At 36.4% G+C, this 23,945-nt stretch overlaps 1 protein-coding gene across 1 annotated transcript in view; it reads left to right on the top strand.

Annotated features, from left to right (window-relative positions):
• Positions 1 to 23,945, top strand: part of BAZ2B (bromodomain adjacent to zinc finger domain 2B) — a 359,528-nt gene that overhangs the window by 70,069 nt on the left and 265,514 nt on the right. Inside the window, exon 3 of the mRNA XM_054562718.1 lies at positions 21,086 to 21,441. The gene's annotated coding sequence lies outside the window, so the exon portion shown is untranslated. The remainder of the gene's footprint in view (positions 1 to 21,085; positions 21,442 to 23,945) is intronic.

Genomic DNA, 23,945 nt, shown 5'->3' with positions numbered 1-23,945 from the left:
GGTTGGATTCCTGGAAAGGGCACGTACCCAAGGTGAGGGTTTGATCCCCATTTGGGGTGTGTTCCTTGGTCTGGGCATGTACCCTGGTTGGGACATACAAGAAGGCAACCATTTGATGTTTTTCTCTCACATCGATGTTTCTCTCTTTCACTTTCTCTCCCCACCCTTCTCTCTCTAAAAGCAATGAAAAATTGTCCTGGGGTGAGGAAAAATATATTTCAGCCTGTTCTAAGAATAATAACCAGAAAAGACAACCATTATTAATTCTGTCTGACAACATTTTTAATTATAGTAAGAGGAATAAAAATTCAGACAGAAGAATCATGTTATCTATAAGGAAACAAATATCAAGATGTTCTCAACTTTTTCTGCAACAGTAAATTTTATAAGACTTGGAAGAAAGAGAAATTTTTTTATCCCCACCTGAGGACATGCTTATTGATTTTAGAGGTGAAGGGATGGAGAGAGAGAGGGGGAGATAAATTTTGATGTGAGAGAGCAACATTGATCAGTTGCCTCTAGTATGTACCTGAACCATGGACTGAACCTGCAGCCTAGGCATGTGCCCTGATCTGGAATCAAATCCATGACCTTTTGGTTTTGGGGATGAATTTCCAACCAACTGAGCCACACTGACCAGAGCAGAAGAAACAAAATTTTAAGCAGGAAGGATTGATTTAGGAATTCTGTGCTCAACTGATTTGTCTTTCATGTATGAAAGGAACAGAAAAATATATTCTCAGATTTTCAAGGCCTCAGAAAATATGTATTTCCCAAACCCCTATAGAAAAAAAAGCTTTAAAAAGACAAATTCATTAACTGAAAGATGATTTTTTTAAACTTCAACCACTTTAGTAAAGCAGCTATGATGTCTATGTTGCGTATCTCGTTGTCAATTTGTAATGTTTATTTTTTATTACTTTTTAAATATTCTAATGTGCTTTTTATTTTTTTATTGCATTTTTTTCCATTACTATTTAGTCAACTTATACCCTCCTTCCCCCAGCAATCACCACACTGTTGTCCATGTCCATGAGTCCTTTCTCCTTTTTGCTCAGTCCTTCCACCTCCCAACTTCCCCTGCACCCTAGCTGTCAATCTGCTCTCCATCTGTCTCCATTTTTCTTGTTAGTTCAGTTTGTTCATTAGATTCCATGTATGAGTGAAATCATATGGTATTTTTCATTCTCTGACTGGCTTATTTCACTTAGCATAATGTTCTCCAGGTCCATCCACACTGTCACAAAGGTTAAAATTTTCTTCCTTTTTATGGTCCAGTAGTATTCCATTGTGTAAATGTCCCATAGTTGTTTTATCTGCTCATCTACTGATGGATGCTCAGGCTGCTTTCATATCTTGGCAATTGTAAATAACACTGCAGTGACCATAGGGGTGCTTATGTTCTTTTGAATTAGTGTTTTGGGTTCCTCCAGATATGTTCCCTGAAGTGGGATTGCTGGGTCGAAAGGCAGATCCATTCTTAATTCTTTGAGGTATCTCCATACTGCTTTCCACAGTGGCTGCACCAATCTGCATTTCCACCAACAGTACCAAATAGTTTCCCTTTCTCTGCATCCTTGCCAGCACTTGTTATTTGTTGATTTATTGATGACAGCCATTCTGATAGGTGTGAGATGACATGTCATTGTGGTTTTAATTTGTATTTCTCTGATGATTAGTGACGCTGAGCATCTTTTCATGTCTATTGGCCATTGTATGTCTTCTTTGAAGAAGTATCTATTCAGATCCTTTGCCCATTTTAATTGGGTTGCTTGTTTTTTTGTTGGTGAGTTCTGTAAGTTCTTTATAAATTTTGGATTTTAACCTCTTATCAGATGTATTGTTGATTATGTTCTTCTAGTCTGTGGGTTGTCTTTTTATTTTGTTGATGATTTTCTTTGCTTTGCAAAAACTTTTTAGTTCGGTATAGTCCTATTTGTTTATTTTTTCTTTTGTTTCCCTTGCCTGAGGAGATATATCCGATAAAATATTGCTATGAGCCATATCTGAAATTTTGCTGCCTATAATTTCCTCTATGATTTTTATGGTTTTGGGTCTAACATTTAAGTGTTTGATCCATTTCGAATTTATTCTTGTGTGTGTTTTAAGAAGGTGATCTAGTATCATTCTTCTGCACATACCTGTCCAGTTTTCTCAATAGCATTTTATTGAATAAACTATCTTTAGCTCATTCTATGTGCTTGCTTCCTCTGGCATATATGAATTGACTGTAAAGGTGTGGGTTTATTTCTGGGCTCTCTATTCTGTTCCATTGATCTGCTGTGTCTGTTTTTATGCCTTGTAATATTTGTTTTACTCAGTTTACCAGTGACACTTGAAATAATTCAGCATCACTGTGTCCTTCTTGAACATGTTTTCTTTTACTTGATTTTTAGAATATTACTTTTTTTTCCCCATTCTTTTCACTTGTCATTTCTTAACTTCCTTTCCTGAATTTTCCCCATATCTCTAGCTTCTAAGTCACTCTTTGGTGGTCAGAAACATTCATATTTATTTAATTTAATTTATTCTTAGTTTTTAAAGTGTAGTTGGTATACAATACATTAGTTTTAGGTGTACAACGTAGTGATTCAACATTTATATGTCTTACAATGTGAGCAGCCATTTCATATGTAAACACTAGAAAGACTTCTTTAAAAAAAATAAACACTAGAAAGTCTTTAAATAATATAGGGAAGTAAGTACCAAATTTGTTTCTTTAGTCTGGACCTTTTCCCTGAACCCCAAGGTTATATAGCCATCTTTGTACTTAACTACCTGAATGTTTAGTTGGCATCTTCAACTTAACAAGTACCAAACCAATTTACTGATTTACACCAAACCTACATCCCCCTCATCCAAAGTAGCACTTTGGTATTGTAAATAAATGCTATCTTCCATTTTCTAGTAACGAGAACAAAAACTATGGAGCCACCATTCACTCCTCTTTCTCTTATAAGTACATATCTGGTCCATCAACAGATCTTTTAGCTGTATCTTTCAGAATATATTCTGATTCTGACCATTTCCCACTACTTCAATCACTACCATCAGTTCTAAGCTTAATATCATCATTCCTTGTTTGAATTTTTAGCAACTTCCTATATATATGGCCCTCTAACGTTTGTTATTGTTTCACTAGTCTGTTCTATCACTGTAGCCAGAGAGATTTTTTTCAAAAGTAAGTCAGACCATGTCATTTCTTTGCTCAAAACTGCTCAGTGTTTTTCTATTCAGGGTAAAAACTCAAAGTCTCTATATAATGGCTTAAAAAGCCCTACAGAATATAGCACCATCTATGGTACTCTCTAACCCCATGTCTTGGTGCTCTTGTTTTTGACCACATTAGCCCATTTACTGTTCCTTGAACAAACTAAGCATATCCCTGCCACAGAGCCTTTGCAGGTCTTGTTTCTTCTTGTTTCAGAAGCCTTTCATATGTTTACATAGCTTATGCCATCACTTTGTTTAGGTCTTTGCTCAGGTATCTTATCAGTGAGGCCCTTTTTCACTATTCCTAGAACTTCTTATACATCTTTTCCACTACTATTTTCTTAACACTCATCACAATCATATATAACTGGTAGGCTAAATCTTACCTACCACATCTTTTTGTACATAAGTTTTCCTAGAACACAGCTCTGTCCACTTTTTTCCATGTTGCCTATGGCTGGTTTTCCTTTTTTAAAAAAAAATTAAATTAAAAAAATTTTTATTGTTGTTCAAGTACAGCTATCCCCATTTTTTAATTTTATTTTTATTGTTTATGCTGTACAGTTCTTCCCACTTTTTCTCCTTTTCCACACTCTCTCCCAGCCCCATCTTCTTCTCTCCCCAAGCCAATCTCCATATTTTTGTCCTTGCCTATGGGTGCACATAAATTTTCTTTGGTTAATCCCTTCACCATCTTTCACTACATTGGCAGACTTGAGTAAATACTTGTGGCCTGCAAAACCTTAAACATTTACTATTTGGCTCTTCATAAAAAAAATTTTGCTGGCCCTGATATACACTATGTATTTGCTTATGTGTTTATTATCTGTTTTTTTCCCCACAATAAAGTAAGCTCTACGATGGCAAGTTTGGGTTTTTTTTTTACTGCTATATCCCTAGCACTTAGACAAGTACCTAGCACGTAACAGGTGTTCAATAAGTATTTCTGGAACAATTAAATGACTGAAAGAAAGAAAAGGTATGGTATGGTATAGTAATTAAAGGATATATATTAAAGGATTTAAGCTTAAGAGAAAAATTTCTCTAGATTATAACCTTTGTTATTATGTATCATTATCATCTAAAAATAATTAGTATATTTCAATTAAACATGTTTTCAATAAAGAAAAGAGACTCTTATGTAAAGATCATAGAAAGAAGCAACAGAGTTTTCCTCCTCTGATACCTAATGATATGAGCTACAGCATTTTTTTAAATAATAAGAACAGCACAACCAGAGGAAAGAAGCAAGACAAAACATTCATCAGCAGTAACCAGAGATGAAAAATAGGATAGAATCTCATGTCATACATTTCAAAAGATGATAACCAAAGGAATAAACAGATTTGCTGAAGCATAGTATAGCACCCAGCCCCACATTTACTCCCCAAAAGTTGATCTTAATCTCAAGATTAATAGCGAATTTGAGATTCATCATTAATACACCTAAAATACTGCAGGAATAGATGTCTGGGCTCTCCTTACAATGTTCTTTTTTCTTGGTATGAGACAATGTCAATAGCTGCTGAAAAGGGATGAAGAAAAATGTGAAAAGTGAAGGACTAGGGATGGTTTCCTGGCAGAAAGCAGACACTCCAGAGCTCCTGAACTGAGGGAATGATCTAAGTCTCAAGAGCTATCTCCCTCTGGAAATAAGATATGTTCCCTCACATGAGTAGTTAGGATGAACCTCAAAGAAAAACGTCGAAGAACTGACTCCAATTCCTCCATTACAAAAGCTGCAAATAAAAGCTGCCACAAGCCTGGCTGGCATGGCTCAGTGGACGGAGCACCAGCCTGTGAATCAAAAGGTCTCTGTTTCGATTCCCAGTCAGGGCACATGCCGGGGTTTCGGGCCAGGCCCCCAGTTGAGGCAACTGAGAGGCAACCGATTGATGTATCTCTCACATGTTTCTCTCCCACTCTTTCTCCCTCCCTTTTTCCTCTCTCAAAGTAAATAAATAAAAGGTATGAAAATATTTTTAAAAATCTGCCACAAAAGTTCCAGCTGAATTTTATCCCCCTCTTTGTATAGTTCAGCCGTACTATGTAGCTCATAGTTTATAAATTTCTTTTTTGCCATTTTTAAAAGCATATTTAATTGATTATGCTATTATTGTTGTCCCATTTTTTTCTACCCTTTATCCCCCTCTGCCCTGCACCCCCTCTCGCACCAGCATTTCCCCTTCCGTTGTTCATATCCATGGGTTGTACATATAAGTTCTCTGGTTTCTCCATTTCCTATACTATTCTTAACCTCCCTCTGTCTATTTTGTACCTACCAATTATGCCTCTTATTCCCTGTACCTACCTTTTCCCTCATTTCCCACTGCCTTCTCCCCGCTGATATCCCTCCATGTGATCTCCATTTCTGTGATTCTGTTCCTATTCTAGTTGTGTGCTTAGTTTGTTTTTGTTTTTGTTTTTTAGGGTCAGTTGTTGATAGTTGTGAGTTTGTTGTCATTTTATTATTCATAGTTTTGATCTCCTTTTTCTTAGATAAGTCCCTTTAACATTTCATATAATAAGGGCTTGGTGATGATGAACTCCTTTAACTTTACCTTGTCTGGGAAGCACTTTATCTGCCTTTCCATTCCAAATGATAGCTTTGCTGGATAGAGTCATCTTGGGTGTAGGTCCTTGCCTGTCATGACTTTGACTACTTCTCCCCAGCCCCTTCTGGCCTGTAAGGTTTCTTTTGAGAAATCAGCTGATAAGTCTTATGGGAACTCCTTGGTAAGTAACTGTCTCCTTTTCTCCTGTTGCTTTTAAGATTCTCTCCTTATCTTTATTCCTGGGTAACTTAATTATGATGTGCCTTGGTGTGTGCTTCCTTGGGTCTAACTTGTTTATGACTCGCTGGGCTTCCTGGACTTCCTGGAAGTCTATTTCCTTTGCTAGATTGGAGAAGTTCTCCTTCATTATTTTTTCAAATAAATTTTCAATATCTTGCTCTTCCTCTTCTCCTCCTGTTACCCCTGTGATTCGGATGTTGGAGCCTTTAAAGTTGTCCCAGAGGTTCCTAAGCCTCTTCCCATTTGTTTTTTTTTTTTTTTTGAATTCTTGTTTCTTCAATCTGTTCTGGTTGAATGTTTATTTCTTCCTCTGCTCCAAATTGTTGATTTGAGCCCCGGTTTCCTTCCCTTCACTGTTGGTTCCCTGAATATTTTTCTTTATTTCACTTTGCATAGGCTTCATTTTTTCCTCTATTTTGTGGTCATACTCGTTCATTTCTGTGAGCATCTTGATTACCAGTGTTTTGAACTCTGCATCTGATAGGTTGGCTATCTCCTCATCACTTAGTTCTTTTTCTGGAGTTTTGATCTGCTCTTTCATTTGTGCCATATTTCTTTGTCTTGGCACTCATCTTACGTAGTGAGGGCTTAGGTATCCACCAGGGTGGGGTAACTCCCGTCCCTCTGTTGTGGTGCTCTATGTGGGGAAGGGGTCAGAGAGGGAACAATGCTGCTTACTAGGTTTTTGCCCCACTTTCAGTCACTTCCCCCGCTACCCACAAGTGAATTGGGCCCTTTCAGGTGGGTTTGTGAATGTTCTGAGTCCCTCCAAATGACTCCTGTGAGACTGGGAGTGTCTCCTGCTGTCACAACCCTCACAGGTTTTTACAGCAAGTGGGTTTGAGGGTTTATATCCCATGCTGGAGCCCTGGGTTGTGTGGTCTGCCTCACTCCCCAGTTATGCTTCCCGGATTATCCACACATGAATGTGGGATCTCCCAGTCCACCAGCAGCCACCTTGTTGCATGTCCTCTCCACCCTGGCTTCCCATCTCGGCCCCTCCTGGATGAATGTTTCTTCCTTGGCTCCTTGTTTGTTGGACTTCCATACAGTTCAATTTTCTGGCAGTTCTGCATGTTTTTTGTTTTTTATATTGGTTGCTGTCCTTTTGGTTGTGCAAGGAAGCAAAGCATATCATTTTGGACAGAAGTCTCTTTTTTGTAATTTTTGAAAGATCCAGCTTATAAACCCTGTTTACAGGTGAGTTTTGTCATTTGTTTTGTTTCTCAGAGGGTACTTTCTCACTCTCTTTTGGAGTGCTTCTCTTCAGTGAAGAGTTGGGGAAAGAGGCTATGAAAAATAATTTGTATTCATTTGGGGCAAGGATATTTTAAAGTCATTGACTCTCTTTTATACAAAACTTAATGGTATTTTTGGTAAACCCTTGTGGTAAAATAGTAAAAACATCCCAAAATAGGCACAAAATAATGCTTTCCTGTATTTTTAGATGGAGAAGATACAAAAGCTCAGGAACTATTTAATTGTGTTGCACTCCTCAGAGCAAAAGCAGATGCAAAACCACACAGTTGCCAAGTTTATTAAACCAGCAGCAAAATAATAAATAATTATGTCTGGCAAGAAGTCAGAATTAATTGCTGATAAAAGTTCCTTTAACATGATACTTTGGACACTATAATATCAATACTATACAATAGGAAAGCACAATTACTCTTAACATGTGCATGCTAATAGATACTTGGCTTTTCAGTTGGATGAAACTTATGCAAAGAGTACTAATAAACTTTATAACTATGTACAGTTTATGAGGGAGAAGCACTTGGCAAGTTATTTGTTTGTTTGTTTGTTTTGTAATCACTAAAAACCCATGCTAAAGGGAAAGAAATTTTTAAAATTTTGCTTGTGATTATATTGTGAATCAAATTTTTTCCTGGAAAACGTGTGTTGGAATCAGTATTGGCAGAATACAAGGAACATCATTACGCTGGTTAAAGGTTGGAACTTGAATATATTTTCTCAAACTGCATTATTCCCAGAGCACAACTGTCTATAAACAATGTGGACTCTTGATTCAGTCTTTAAAGAAAGTAGTGAAAATTGTGTGATTGAATTTTGGTCCTTGAGTATGTATTTTTGAGAATTCTGTAAAAATAAATGAGCAGTTGAATTTAAAGTCTTGTTTTCCAGTTCAAAAGATGGTTGTCAAGCAGGAAGGTAGTCCTATGAATTTTTGAAATCACATATGAGACAAAAATATTTCTTCATGACCCTGAAAAAAGACCACTTCCGTGATTTCTGAGGGATTCCCCAAATGGCATGTGTCAGTACCTTGATAATCTCCTTCAGGTCTAAATTATTAATGAAGTTTAATGCTGAAAATAATATATCAGGACAAACTACAATGCAGAGAACTAACCACTATGACATGGACCTACTCAAAAGTTAGTATAAACATTCTCCTTCCCCCATCTCCACCCAGAAAAAATAATCGCTATTTTTAATGTGTACTCATTTTCCTTGAATACCTCTATTAGAGTATTATCACATTGTATCAGATATTTTGGGGCATTAACATTTCTAAATTGGGCTGTGCACTTCACAAGGCCTAGTGATTGTGGTCCTACCTAACAGGTGTGCTAGTAAATACCTTGCTAGGAATAAAAATGTATATTTTTAATATATTTATATTTATTTATATATATTTTTATATATGTGTGATTTACAAATAATAAAATTTACAAACTTTATTGTAAAATCCCTATAGCCAATTGATTCTCACAGAATGCTCTAGCTGATTTTTACCAAACTCTTGTGTCTGTAGTCCTATCTGTAGCCAACCTGTAGTTGCAAGTGTGGAAGAATGTAGTTATGACATAAGTGGTCATTGATATCTGTTTAAGTAAATGAGTAAGATGAAAATGAAATGACTTCACTTTTTATCATTGATGTGAATGAATTCTTGCTAACTTGTTAATAGTTTTCAGAAATTGAAAGATTTTTACCCTGGTCAGGTAGCTCAGTTGGTTAGAGTGTCATCCTAATACACCAAGGTTGCTGGTTCAGTCTCTAGTCAGGGCACATCCAAGTGTCAACCAATAAATACATAAATAATTGGAACAACAAATCGATGTTTCTCTCTCTTCTCTCTAAAATCAATAAGTAAAATTTTTTAAAAATTGGAAGATTTTTCTTTCCCCATTTTTTGTGCTGTTTCAATTTGCATTACCATTTTTTCCATCAGTTTCTTAAGTTTAGGCTATCAACAAAACATTAAGTTATGCCCTCATATGAAGTGTTTGCTTATTGCCAAGGCGTAAACATTCCTATTTATCACAGCATTGGGAAGAAATGGTCAGAAGTACACTACTGTATAGTTCATTAATTTATTTATTAATTTATTTATTTAAATCCTCATATGAAGATATATTTGTTGATTTTAGAGAGAGAGGAAGAGAAATGGCGGGGGAGGAAGACACACGCGCACACATTCACACACACAGAAACATAGATGTGAGAGATAAATGTCCATCAATTGCCACCTGTATGTTGGAACCCTCAACCTAGGTATGTGCCCTGACCAGGGATGGAACCAACAAGCTTTGGTGCATGAGAAAACCAACTGAGCCATCTGGCCAGGCCTATCGTTTTGTTTGTTTTTTGGGTTTTACTATGTACATAAGTTACTTCAAGCATACAGATGATAGTAAAGCATAATAAAATGTATTATGGCCTTAGTCGGTGTGATTCAGTTGGTTGGAACATTGTCCAGTGCGCTAAAATGTCATGGGTTCAATGCCTGGTCAGGGCACATACCTCGGTTATGGGTTTGGTCCCCATTCGGGGTGTGTAAGGGAGGCAACCAATCAATGTTCCCCTCTCACATACATGTCTCTCTCTTTTTCTCTCCTCCCACTTCCTCTTTCTCTAAAATCAATGAATGTATCTCCAGGCAAGGATTAAAAAATTAAAAAATAAAATCTAGGATGAGTTTTGAGTATTTTTAATATAATTTATTTAAATTTGAACATATTTGTAGTAATGACTCTGTTTAACATTCAACTTGTAAATTCCTGAAAATTTAACTTTTGTCTGTCAGGAACTGGTATGACCTGGATTCAGTACATTGCGGCCTATAGAGTGGTGCTGGGTATAATCTACACAGCCTTATACAATTAACTTGGGTGAGCAACAGTCTGTTAATTGAGTTAATTCAATCAACTTGATATTCATAGTTTCCTCTGGTGTGCATGGAGGATCGCTATGCAAAGGACCATAGAAATGATATCTACATATTTGCTATAAAACTACTTCAGAAACTTTGATATGTTACTCTAGTGTTTTAAGTTTGTCTTAATGAATTGGTTAATTTTTTTATTTACCAGATAAGGAGGATGGTATCGTATTCCTTCTTTATTTTGTCTGCCTTGAAACTCACAGGTAAATTGCTTGATCACAGCAACTGTTAGTACAGAGCAGTAACATTTTCAAACTTTCTAAAAAAATGAAATTTTAAGTTGGATTCTTGAGATATATATGTATATATTCATGAATACTATATATAATACACACACACATACAAATGTATGTATGTACAAACACAATTTCAAATTAGGTTCCTAAGGTAAATTTAGTAGGAAATGTTGAATAAATTCCTAATTTGTTTCCATTTTTTTTTTTTTTTTTTTTACCAATTTTCAAAATAATAGGTTTGTTTCCTAGTATCCTTCAAAGGTGAACAGTGAATTTTTTTTAACTGTCATTATGAGCTCATATATTCAGATTTATTTATTATGTTTCAATTCATTGTCGTTATTCATCTTTGATCAGTGGGAACCACTTCAATTAGATCTCTTCAGATTGGCTCACGTGACTTTTAACATGACCCCAATAGTTTTCATGCATAGTGGTGCCATAGGGTACTTGAGGCTTATTTTGGACATTTTCTATCCCAAATTTGGACTCAGCCTTTGCTTTGAGGAATTCTTTTCAGGGGTAAATGGTGTTTAGAGACCATAATCTGGGTACACAGGTGTCTGCTTCTTGCTACTGCAATGGTCCCCCCTCACTTTTAAAGGATGTACAGTGGGCTAAATTAAGAAATTTCTATTTTTAAATATAAGATATTTAATGAATTTTCTGTTATACCCAGTTCAAATTCAAGATTACAGAGTTTTTTATGTAACTCACTGATTTTATATCTGCTTCTTTTTTGTCCCATACCAAAAATTAATTTCCAAAAAAACAACTTATTTTCATTTTCTCAGACTGTGCATGCAACATTACAATAATACTAATTAATTCCAAAAAAATGGTTATTCCTAACAATTTAATTTCCTGGGTTTTTTTGTGCTGCTTTAAATTTCTTTTTCTTAGTGTATATCCTATGAGGGATATGCTGTTAATTCACTGTGTTTGTGTATTATTTTAAAAAATTATTGTGTTAAGTGTCACTTGGAATATTCTCTGCATGGTTATGCCACCAACTCAACATATAATTAAATTCATTTATTTTATATAGCTTTCATTTTGATGGCATTGCTTTTTAAATTAAATTTGTTTTATAATTATGTAAGTGATTGTATATGGTTCTAAAATCTCATCTACAAAACAAGTTTTATGAGAAGCATTCCTAGTATTCTATCTTTTCTACTCTGTTCACTTCCTCCTTATAGGTACCTTTTTTTTTAAGGTTTTGATTTTTCCTTTCATTTAAAAAATTAGGCAAGTATGTAGATGAATGATAGCATACTATTGATGTTTTTCTCCACCTTGCTTTTTTTATTTAACAACATATGCTGGGCTTGACTGTGAAATATTTTATACTACTTACATTCTTCATTCCTTGTTAAAAATTGCACAGTACTCCACTGTGTATATCTCGATGATTAATTCAACCATTTCCTTATAAAGGATACTTGGGTTATTTCCAGACTCTTGCTATAACAAATAATGCTTCAATGAATAACTTCTTATATACCAATTTTACACATTTTTTAGTGTTGGTCAGATTCCTGGAAGTGGGATTTATTAGTTGAAAAATAAATGCATATGTATTAACTGTGCTAGATACTGTCAAATTCTCTCTTGTTGAGTTTTCCATTTCTCACTCTCAACAAGCAGTATTTGAGAGTGTCACTTTTCCCCAGAAGCGCCTCAATGACAGGTTGTGTTGTGAAACTTTTGGATTTTTGCCAATAGGTTGGGTGAGAAATAGTATCTCAGTGTTTCTTAATTTGCATTTTCTTATGAGCAAGATTGAGAATGTTTTTATTATAAGGCACTTGCATTTTCTTTTTCTGTAAAATATCTGTTCATTTCTCTTGTATTTTTCTATCAGGGAGTTAGTCTTTTATTCATTTTTAGGTACTCTTTATATATAAGGTTTTTAAATTGTCTCTTATGTAAGTTACAAATATTTTTTCACAGTTTTTCATTTGACTTTATACTTTCCTTGCAGTATGTCTTATATTATTATTTTTTTGCCACACAAAAGCTTTTTATTTTCATGTATTAAGATTTACCAGTATTTCACTTTATTGCATCTAATTTTGACCATTGTGAGAAAAATTTCCCCCACTCTCCAATTATAAAGGATTGACCCATAGTTTCTACTTGTACTTTTGTGATTCAAATTTTTATATTTAAATATCTGGTCTTTTTGAGATTTATCTTTGGAACAGATTCAAATTCATATTTTTCCTTATGTCTACCGAGTAATTCCACTAATTAAAAAGTCCATCTTTTCCTCACTTCTTTGAAATACAGCATTTACCTATGTTTAATTTCCATATGCACCTGGGTCAATTTCTCAGTTTTCTCTTGTGTTCTATTGGCCTCTTTTCACATGCCAATACCAACTGTTAAATTATAAAGACTTTATAGCATATTTAAATGTCTGATATCCACCACTCCCAACGCACTTCTTTTTCAGCATTTTCTGGACTTTTCCTGTTTTTAGATTTCAATTGAATTTTATAATTAGCTGGTGTAATAGTGTTCTTAATCAGGAGTATTTATCAGAAGAACTGTTTGTTAGAGATAAGAAAAAAAAAAAGATGAACTATCCTAGCTGAGTAGTTTATTTGGTTAGACCATCATCCCAATATGCCAAGGTTGCAGGTTCGATCTCCGGTCAGGACACGTACAAGAAATCAACCAATGAATGCATAAATGAGTGGAACAACAAATAGATGTTTCCCTCTCTTTCTCTCCCCCCTCTCTTTCTCTCTCAAATCAGTAAATTTTTAAAACTTCTTTAAGAAAAGAGCCTTGACCAGTGTGGCTTAGTTGGTCGCGTGTTGTCCTGAAAAGCGAAAGCTGGCCAGTTCGATTCCAAATCAGGGCACATGCCTGGGTTGTGGGTTTGATCCTCAGTCAGGGTGCATATTGGAGTCAATGAACCAGAATTCCTTTCTCACATTTATGTTTCTCTCCTCTTTCTCCTTCTCTTTCCCTTCTCTCTAAAAAAAATTAATAGTAGAGTCTTTTTTGGTTTTCTAAGTATATTTCATTGATTGTTATTATATTTGTCCCACTTTTTTTCTTCCCTATAAGCCCCTCCCTCCAGCATTCCTCTCACTTAGTTCATGTCCATGGGTTGTACATATATGTTCTTTGGTTTCTCCATTCTTTATGCATTTCTTAACCTCCTCCTGTCTATTTTGTGCCTACCAATTATGCTTCTTATTCCTTGTACCTTTTCCCCCATTCTTCTCCTTCCACCTCCCCTCTGATTACCCTCCATGATGTGATCTCCATTTCTGTGATTCTGTTCCTATTCTAGTTGTTTGCTTAGTTTGTTGTTGTTTTTCAGGTTCAGTTGTTGATAGCTGTGAGTTTTCCATTGATCTTCTTTTTCTTAGATAAGTCCCTTATTATATTTCATATAATAAGGGCTTGGTGATGATGAACTCCTTTAACTTTACCTTGTCTGGGAAGCACTTTATCTGCCTTTCCATTCCAAATGATAGCTTTGCTGGATAGAGTCATCTTGGGTGTAGGTCCTTGCCTGTCATGACTTTGACTACTTCTCCCCAGCCCCTTCTGGCCTGTAAGGTTTCTTTTGAGAAATCAGCTGATAAGTCTTATGGGAACTCCTTGGTAAGTAACTGTCTCCTTTTCTCCTGTTGCTTTTAAGATTCTCTCCTTATCTTTATTCCTGGGTAACTTAATTATGATGTGCCTTGGTGTGTGCTTCCTTGGGTCTAACTTGTTTATGACTCGCTGGGCTTCCTGGACTTCCTGGAAGTCTATTTCCTTTGCTAGATTGGAGAAGTTCTCCTTCATTATTTTTTCAAATAAATTTTCAATATCTTGCTCTTCCTCTTCTCCTCCTGTTACCCCTGTGATTCGGATGTTGGAGCCTTTAAAGTTGTCCCAGAGGTTCCTAAGCCTCTTCCCATTTGTTTTTTTTTTTTTTTTTTGAATTCTTGTTTCTTCAATCTGTTCTGGTTGAATGTTTATTTCTTCCTCTGCTCCAAATTGTTGATTTGAGCCCCGGTTTCCTTCCCTTCACTGTTGGTTCCCTGAATATTTTTCTTTATTTCACTTTGCTTAGGCTTCATTTTTTCCTCTATTTTGTGATCATACTCGTTCATTTCTGTGAGCATCTTGATTACCAGTGTTTTGAACTCTGCATCTGATAGGTTGGCTATCTCCTCATCGCTTAGTTCTTTTTCTGGAGTTTTGATCTGCTCTTTCATTTGTGCCATATTTCTTTGTCTTGGCACTCTTCTTACCTAGTAAGGGCTGGAGCCTTAGGTATTCACCAGGATGGGATAACCCCCATCGCTGCATTGTGGCTGTGTATAGGTGAGGGGTCAGAGAAGGAACAATGCTGCTTCCTTGGCTTTTGCCCCACTTTCAGTCACTTCTCTCACTTCCCACAAGGAGATGTGAGGCACCTTTTGGTGCTGATTCCCGGGTGGGTGGGCTTGTGTACATTTTGGGATCCTGTGGGCCCCTCCAGCTGACTCCCCTGTGAGAATGTGAGTGTCTCCTGCTGCTACAACCCCCAGAGGTTTTTACAGCCAGAGGTGTTGAGGCTTTATATCCTATGCTGGAACCCTGGGTTACGTGGTCTGTCTTGCTCTCCAGTTGTTCCTCTCAGCTTATCCTCATGAAAAGGTGAAAAATCCTAGTCTGCCACCTTGTCATGAGGCCTTGCTACTCTGGCTTCCTGTCTCCCCCACTCCTGCTCATCTGGATGAATGTTTCTTCTTTAACTCCTTTGTTGTTGGTCTTCCATACAGTTCAATTTTCTGGCAGTTCTGGTTGTTTTCGTTTTTAAATTGGCTGTTATGTTTCTTTTTGGTTGTGCAGATAAGTGAAGTGTGTATACCTATGCCTCCATCTTGGCCAGAACTAAATAATAAAATCTTAAAAAGAAAAACAGATGAACTAAGTCCACCCCAGACCCAGTGAATCTCTGGATATTGGGCCTGGACATGTACATTTTGAAAAAGCTCTTCAGTTGATTCTGATAATCCCATTAAAATGACCTATAAAGCATAAATTCATAAATTCATGTTCTAATTCCTGACTGCCTTATGATTTGTTTCCCTTTATGTATCCTGGACAACATTTAATGACTGTAGTAGTTACCCAATTCCCTAAGCCAGAAATTTCTCTAGTCTTCCTTCAGTTTGCCCTCTCCCTTTGCTCTCTCTGTTTTCAGTTGGTCACAAAGTCCACATTTTACTTCAAAATTATCTGGCTTTAAATCTCCAGTGACACTGTCTTTTACCATCTTTTTCATGGATTGCTAAGAAGCAGTCTCTCTCTCTCTTAAGATTTTATTTATTTTTTTTAGATAGAGGGGATTGGAGGGAGAAAGAGGGAGAGAAACATCAATTGCCCCTAACTAGGGACCTGGCCTGAAACCCAGGCATGTGGCCTGACCTGGAATCAAACCCGTGAATGGTCCTCAATCCACTTACCCATACCAGCCAGGGCTTCAGCAGTCTCTCTGCACTATCTTCACAGTTATTGTTCTCTAAAAACAAGGTCGATCATGTTACTTCTTTGCTGACCTTTGTTCCCTTTCAGGTTAAATTCAGCCACCTTACCATCAATGGTACATCAAGCCTTTCACTCGCTTGTCCCAGCCTCCAGCCTGTTTTTCCTCCTTCATCTGCATCATTCCACACCTCATACTGAATATTACTGTTACACTAAATCTCTATCAAGTGGATGTGTACCAGACCTAGTGGCACTTTGTATTTAAACTTCCGTGTTTTCTTGCACTAAGAATTCATCCCCTCCTCCTTTTGCCCAGTAAGCTCTCAGTATTTTGAGATTCAGTTCAAATGGCATCTCTTAAAGAAAGCTTTTTTTTAAAACTCCCAGTCAGAATTAATTGGCCCGTTCTCTTTATTCTAGGAAAACTTTATTATTTCTATCTTTATAATAGGAATTATGTGAGTCTCTAATCTCCCAGAATTTCATTTTTCTAACTTCAACCAGAATGTATGCTTTTCATGTTTTTCCAACCTTTAGCAGAGTGCATAGCGTATAGCAAGCACTCAAATGTTTGTTCAGTGAATGAAAACAAAGCTTTATTAGCGTGTACCGATGAAACAGAAATAAGACATGACAGTGGCCAGCTTGCTCTACCATTTAAATCTCTCCCTTCTTTCGGCCTTTTTTGTAGTCAGCATTCCTAGACGTTGTTCTCTGTACATGGCAATTCCTTACTCTTTGAAGAGCCATGTGCAATACCTATAGTTGTAAATGAGATATCCATCTTTAGCTATCTACTTATTTATGAAGTTCTGTCTTAGTCCTAAAAATAGATGCCGCTTTAAAGAAGAAAATGCAACAACTGATTCTATAGTGGTGAGATAATTAGTCTAAAGGATAGGTATAAATCATATATAAAAATAATTACTAGTAATATTGAAAAAGATCTGTTTGATCATTTAATTCTTTTACAATTCCATACATGATGAAGTAATAATTTAGATGATGATCTTAGGTAGAAGATCCCATGCTGTGGGAGCCAAGTTTTGTTTTTTTAATAACTATAGCAATTATTTTCTGCCCCCCAACTCTATGACTGTGTTGTGATATCTCAATCAAATATGATAGCATGAAAAAAGGGAGTTATATTTAAAAAATAATTGAGCACTTTTTAGTAAGAAGGTATTAAATATTGAAGTAATACAGTTTTAAATTTCTAATGTATCATTATTTCTATTCAGTGATAGATATTTTAGAGAGAAAGTGAGAGGGGTGGAGAGAGATTGATTCCTTCTTCCACTTGTTTCGTTCATTGGTTGCTGCTTATATATGCATTGACTTGAGATTGAACCCGTAATGGTGGAGTATCAGGATGATGCTTTAGCCAACTGAGCTACCAGGCCAGGGCCTTAGTGTACCATTATTTTTAAAAGTCAGTTTTAAAAGTATAGATTAATGATTTTACTCATATGTGCAATCTAATGGACAAACCAAACTAAGAAGCAAAACAGAGACAGACTATAGATGGAGAGATGACAGCTAGTCAGGGGTGGAGGGACTGAACAAAAAGGAAAGTAGATTCATGGACATGGACAACAGTGTGATGATTGCTGGAGTGAGGGGCGTGTAAGGGGACTACATGGTAATGGGAAAAAAATACAGTAAAGATTAAAAAAAGTATAGGTTAAATTAGAAAATTAATATATTTGAATTACCAAATAACACCAGAAAAGTTTAGCATAAAAATGGAAGCTTTTATTTTATTGAAATACAGTAATTCATCTTATGAATTTTATTTATCTTTATTTTATTGATTGATTGAGAGAAACATCGACTTGTTGTTCTACTTATTTATGCATCCACCGATTGATTCTTATATATGTCCTGATCTACAATTGAACCCAGAACCTTGGTGGTTATCAGGATGATGCTCTAACCAACTGAGGTACCCTACCAGAGCAATCTTATGAATTTTAGGTGTCAACCTATGTGACTTTTTTATTTACCGATTATTTTGTTAATTAATTGATTTCCATTTAACTGCATCATTGAGAATGTTGCAAAAATATTTTCCAAACTATATAAATAGCCCTTGATAGAAATATAATTTTTAAATATTTTAAAGGTACTACAGTCAAGTTTTTTATTATCACTTTTATTTTTTATATCAATATTTTGAGGACACTCTTATTTAAGTTACTTCATCATTTATTTAACCAAGGAAAAGACAACTTTGTTTTGTATGTGGCTTCAACATGAAATTATATATACATACTCTTTGAAAAAAATTTTGAACTGTGGTCTAAAAATTACCCATGATCATGGTAGGAATTATTTTTCAGTTTTACCACTATAATATTTATTTATTATTTTTTTTGTATTTTCTTACTGCTGTACAATTGCAGTTGTCCTGGAATTTTTAAATTATTTTATAAGTTAATCACTTTCATTATATGTGTACCATTTTTTTTTTTTCTGTTGGTTAGGCACATATTTAAATTTTAAATTAATAAGGAAATTTTATTATGTCAAATATTTTATCCACAGATTTTGTCTTTAGAAACCAGGCATCGTAAGTTAAATATCCTCATGAAACCTATTGTTTGGAAAACCAGTGTGCCATCTTTAAACTCAATATTATTTCAGAATATTATTCAAACTAAAAATTTAATCATGCTTTGCAGTATATTTTAAAAGTATTTAAGTAAAAGACATGTCCTTAGTATAAGAGGTCAAATGTGGGATAAATGGTGGCAGAAAGAGACTAGACTTTGGATGGTGAGTCTACCATGTAGTATGCAGATAATGTGTTTTAGAGTTGTACACTTGAAACCTGTATGGTTTTATTAACCAGTGTCACCCCAATACATTCAATTAAATAAGATATATTCTTAGTTATTCAAGTGTGCCATTTAACTTTATTTCAAGAAAAATGTTTTAAAGGAATGCTTTATGAAAATTGAGACAACTTGAATCTAGCCCCTTTTTTATCCTTTCAAAATGGAATGTTTTCAGTAGTTATGCTAGTGATTAGGCAAACTGTCAGAAATGGATTGTTGAAATATTATTATAATACTTGACATTTAGAAATATCAGTGAATGGCCTTGTTTTCTTCCAATTGTTTTAAAATAGTTTATTTGGGTAATGACCACTATTATATAAAAATGCATGGACTTTTTTGCATGTTACTTTGGATGGCGTATCTAAATGCTAGCATTCACACTTGTATTTTAATCTACGTTTTTCTTCTGGAACATTATTAGTAAATTTTGAAATTATAGAACTGTTGACCTAGACACACATGTACAGAGCTTGGCCTCTGAGTTAATTAAATATTAGTTAATAATATATTAAAGGAAATTATTGTCCTTATTACAGTTATTAGGTAGTTACTCAAATTATAGCTTCAAAGGAATGCAGAGCATGGAAAAACTCAGGATTAAATTATGCATTTGAACCTTAGGCCAGCTTTTACTGTACAGACAGTTTTCTGCTAAGAGAGAAATTGTATGTCATTGAAATTAAATGCTTTTCTGGGATGGAAGGTTCCAGTTTTTAATGAAATTACTGAGTGTGGTGTAGTGAAATGATTAAAATCTGTATTCCGGGAATGTGGCAGGGAAAAAAAATCAATAAGTGCTAGCACAGCTTTGCTGCTCAATGTGAATCCTGAGAATGAAATAAACTACTACAAAAATAATAATTAAAAACATATCAGCACATTAATTTATTTAGCATCAGTCTCCTGAGACATCATCTTCACTAATTTTTAGCATATATTTTACTATGTAATGAGCAGCCTTCCTTTCAGATATCCCTATTAGACAGGCAGTATTTCTGCCCTTCCCCCAGTGCTCCTGCATTGCAATCATTGTACTTGCACTTATTATGTTACAAATGACCGAGGTAAGGCTGACATTCTCAGTGCATGCAAAAAGACCTAGTCTGCCAAGCTTGCTTTTTTTTTTTCCCCCTAATGAAGCAGCTTTGTGAAATCTCCCCATGTGTTAATACTAATGAAGATCCTCCAGCACAATTAAACTCACAGCCAGTGGCTGAAGAGGAAACATAAAACAATAGCGTCTTTAAGTTACATTTATCCACATATATATGCACAAATATATATGGTTAGATTATTCTTCTAAAGCTTGCCTTTCCCTTGCTCTTCATCCCAAAAATTAAATTATGCAATTTTTAATGATATGGACTTTGAGACTTTAATGTGTTGCGGGGGGTGAAAAACTACCTCAATGAATTTTTAAAAATTATGTATATTCTTGGGTAATAAAGCATTACCAAGGTAAAGACTTTTTTAAAATCATTTTTAGGAAGCTATGCGGTATGTGTGGGAAGAGGGAATGTGGTGTACTTTTTACCTTTAGTGTAACTTTACTGTTTTCAAGCTGTTGGAATTGGGAAAAATAGTAGGGTTAAAAACAAAGTTGGAAGAGATTCTGGGCGTAGACAAATAGCATACCTCGTGTGTAATTTAAAGATGGAGCAATAAGCTACCCATCTTGGTATTTTTACAACTGTTCAATTCCTACAATTAGTTATCCCCCCTGTTCCCTTGAACTTCTCATAAATTGGGAGGGGGAAAAAACGACTATTGAGATTACCTATTACAGTTTTAATTTAGGACTTTAAAACGGTTTCCTATTTTAACATGTTTTAAGTTTTAACTCCGTGCATAAACATTACAGTCAGTTTAACTTGCCCGTGTTAGGGCAGTAGCATTTAATCCCTGGACCATCTTGCGTCCTGCTTCTTATTTTATTTTGATTTTCAAACATCCACGAATTCTTCGCATATTAATTTAGTTGGTTTGTAGACTTCAACCGAATTCTGTGTTTACGGACAAAAAAGTTTAGGAGGAAATGATCAGTCTAATGCTTCCTATTCCCCAGTTTACATGTTTGAAAAATCCCGTTTTCAATCTTATTTTCTGTCCTCCCTACTTTTAAAAGCAAAACCCAAACATTTAAGTTTCTTAACTTTTTCCTGGGACCAGGAACGGTGCAAACTTAAAGCTACAGTATTCTTGGGAGGAAGAAGCAACCCCCTCCCCTCCCTTGGCTCCTTTAGGAGCTGATAGGTCATTTATTATTGGAAGTGAAATGGTATAAACAATTCTCTCTCTTTTTTCCCTTGTTAACAGCAACTTTCATTGTTAGAGAGAGGAGAGAGAGAGAAGCCTTGTTGGTTGACGTCACTTGGTTCATGAAGCCTTCGCCTAGAAGTGAAGCTGCTGAACAAACCTTGAGAAGAATCATCTCCTGCTTCAATCTGCTGCTGGATAGGAACTAATCAGAGAGAGAGAGGCGGAAGACGGAGGAGGAGGGAGTCCAGGGCTTTCCCGATCACAAATCTCACCTACCCTCCAACTCTGTACTTTTCTTGCAAAAATAATAATAGGAGTAAGGAGGTGTTGGGCTTTCCAAAAACAAAAATCGTAACCTTCATCTGGAGAAGGCAAAAATCCCATCCACTGCAACTCTCAGTTCGAAAGTAAAGGTGAGTTAAAAATCCTCGGGTGTGAGGGGTGCGGGCGAAAATGAAAATTCCAAATGTTATAAAGCTGGTTGAAACAGGAAAGGAGAGAAACTACAGTGCTCCTGCGAGCTGGGAAGACTCCGGAGTTGCTATCTCGAGGCGCTCGCCCTGCCCGACCTGCTCGCCCTGCCGCGGCTGTTTACTCTCGCCGGTCGGTGTGTCTCTTTGTTGTGCTGGCTGCAAGGCTGGGGTGGTGCTCGGGGTCCAGAGTGGAGTTTGGGGGGACGGGACGCGGAGATGTGCGGTCCTGGGTGGGAGGTGGGGGGTGCGGTCTCAGGAGAATGTAAACTTTATTCCTAGCTGCCGGTGCGGGACTTCGGTCCAGCAGGGCCGCGGGGCCGTGCCTCCCCGGCACCGGCAGACGCTGCCACGGCGAATCCGCTTCCATTGTGCCGGCCTCCCTGCTCGCCTGCCCGGCTTCGCGTCTCTTTCTTCCTTCGGCTTCCAGCGCTCAGGTCGCCGCCAACAGTTTCGCTTCGTAAAAAAACAATCTCTGGCACGGCTGAAATCGCTGTTCCTACCCGGGAATATCCGCTGCTCCCCCTTCTCGCCTGGGTAGTTTCAAGATTACCCCCCCCCCCCCTCCGCCTACTGCTGCCCTTTTTTGCCTCCGCCCCCTCTTTCCTCCAGGACTCATCAACTGCGCCTGCCTCCCCTCAATTCGGGCCTCTTTTGCTCTTTCCCTGTGCAGCTTGGACCTCTAGAGTTTACATGAAGGGGGCGGGGGTGGAAAAAAATACCTGGGAAGGTCTATATGTCGGTACACACAGGGTTAGAGAAGCAAAGCTGTTCCTTCAGAAATGTCTGTCTCACAGCAGTTTTTTCCCGGGAGCAACCGCCAGCTCTCAACTCTTCCTCGCTGTTTAATCCTCTGTCTTTCCCCCTCCCCCCTTTCCTTTCGTGGCTCCCCTCCCCTTAAAGTAGTTCCACGAACCCCAGAATTGGGACTTGGGAAAGGAAGGAAATGTTTGGGGAGTCAGAGCTGGCCTTGCTGTTCGGGAGATTTTCTCCTCTTTTCTTACACTGTGTATTTATCTTTTGTGTGCTGCTTCCTTATAAAGGGAGAAGCAGCTGCAGTCGTTGGCCGAGTTGTTGAAATTTATCCCTTTGTGTATATTACAATATCCTCCATTTTTTTCCCCTCTGCCCTCTAAACAACAAGCGTTTCGCCATCTTGGGCAATTTTTATTCCCAAGTCTCTCTCTTTTTTTATTTTTGAGGAAAGGAAAGAAGCCTTAGAAAGGCCAAAAGTGTGTCTGGATAAGACGAAGTTTAGGGAATGTTCAGGGGGTTCAGTGACGTCATGTAAACTTTATCGAGAAATTGTCCCAAAAGTACATTTTTCTCTATTTTCCCGTGTTTTAAAGGACCATGTAACTTACTGGTTAACGATAACTTGCGCTATTTTTGTGTTCTGCTCTCAAAATGAACCTCTAACGTCTACACATTTTATGCTTTGGTAACAGGTGGAAAATTATGTGCAAAAAAATGGTATAAACTTTTATAATGTCGTTTGGTATTCATTTACCTTTTGTCTACGTGCTTTGTATCCTTTGAGGGTTTCAAATGTTATTTTTAATCAGCGTATTCCTTTTTTTATTTATTTCACTCTGGTGTTGATTTTTTCTTTAATCAGCTTTATTAATACTTAGGTATGCTTATTTTAGATTACCTAGGTCCCACTTTGTAATTAAATATTATATTTTTACATAGTTGTTTACATTTTGAAAATATATAAAAACTATTGAAAATACTTGGAAATACAGGATACTTTTAAAATTCGGTAGCAGATAGAAAGTCAGTCAAACGATTGGCGAAAGTGTGGTTAGTATTTAAAAGGCAGAATTGATTTTAAAGTTTATTTTATAACTTCAAGCTGTAAGCTCTGTCAGCCATTATGAAAAGATAAACAATAAAAACTAGTGTTTAAATTTTCTTGTCTAAAACAGTTTTTCACCTCACTAAAGTTTAGTTGGTCACATGACCAAACTTAATGATACACTGACTGGTATATAAATAAGAGGCACTGTAAATTGAATGGGAAAGTGGAATTCTGCCTCCTGTATCATTTGCAGTCAGCATATTTACTTCTAACAAGGGCATGAAACTGTCTGTATTTAATTTGCATTCTCTTTGTCTTCTGGGTTGGGGGAAAAACATTGACTGCAATTAACTCAAAAAAATAAAACATTAATAGAAACAATTATGAATACATTGAAAAAGATTTGTCTAAGGCATAAAAACTTGTATGGTATGTTTTTATCTCTGTAGCAGCCTTTGGTGTTATCTCCTATGGTTTTTATCTAGGAATTTGCTTTATGTAAAAGCTATATAGAAAGCTTGACTGAATTGAATGTCTGCCATTTATGTGAATTGTAGGTAGGTAAAAAATGTTTAAATAGTTAAAAGCACATAGAACAGATGGTTCTAAATTATACATGCAACAAAGGACTAGAAGATTTGGC

This window comes from Pteronotus mesoamericanus, unplaced genomic scaffold (assembly GCF_021234165.1).
Source record: "Pteronotus mesoamericanus isolate MK-2021 breed Mesoamerican mustached bat unplaced genomic scaffold, CSHL_Meso_final scaffold_651, whole genome shotgun sequence".
In the NCBI taxonomy this organism is placed as follows: Eukaryota; Metazoa; Chordata; class Mammalia; order Chiroptera; family Mormoopidae; genus Pteronotus; species Pteronotus mesoamericanus.
The sequence above is the reverse complement of the archived record's forward strand: the minus strand, read 5'-3'. Positions and strand labels throughout refer to the sequence as shown.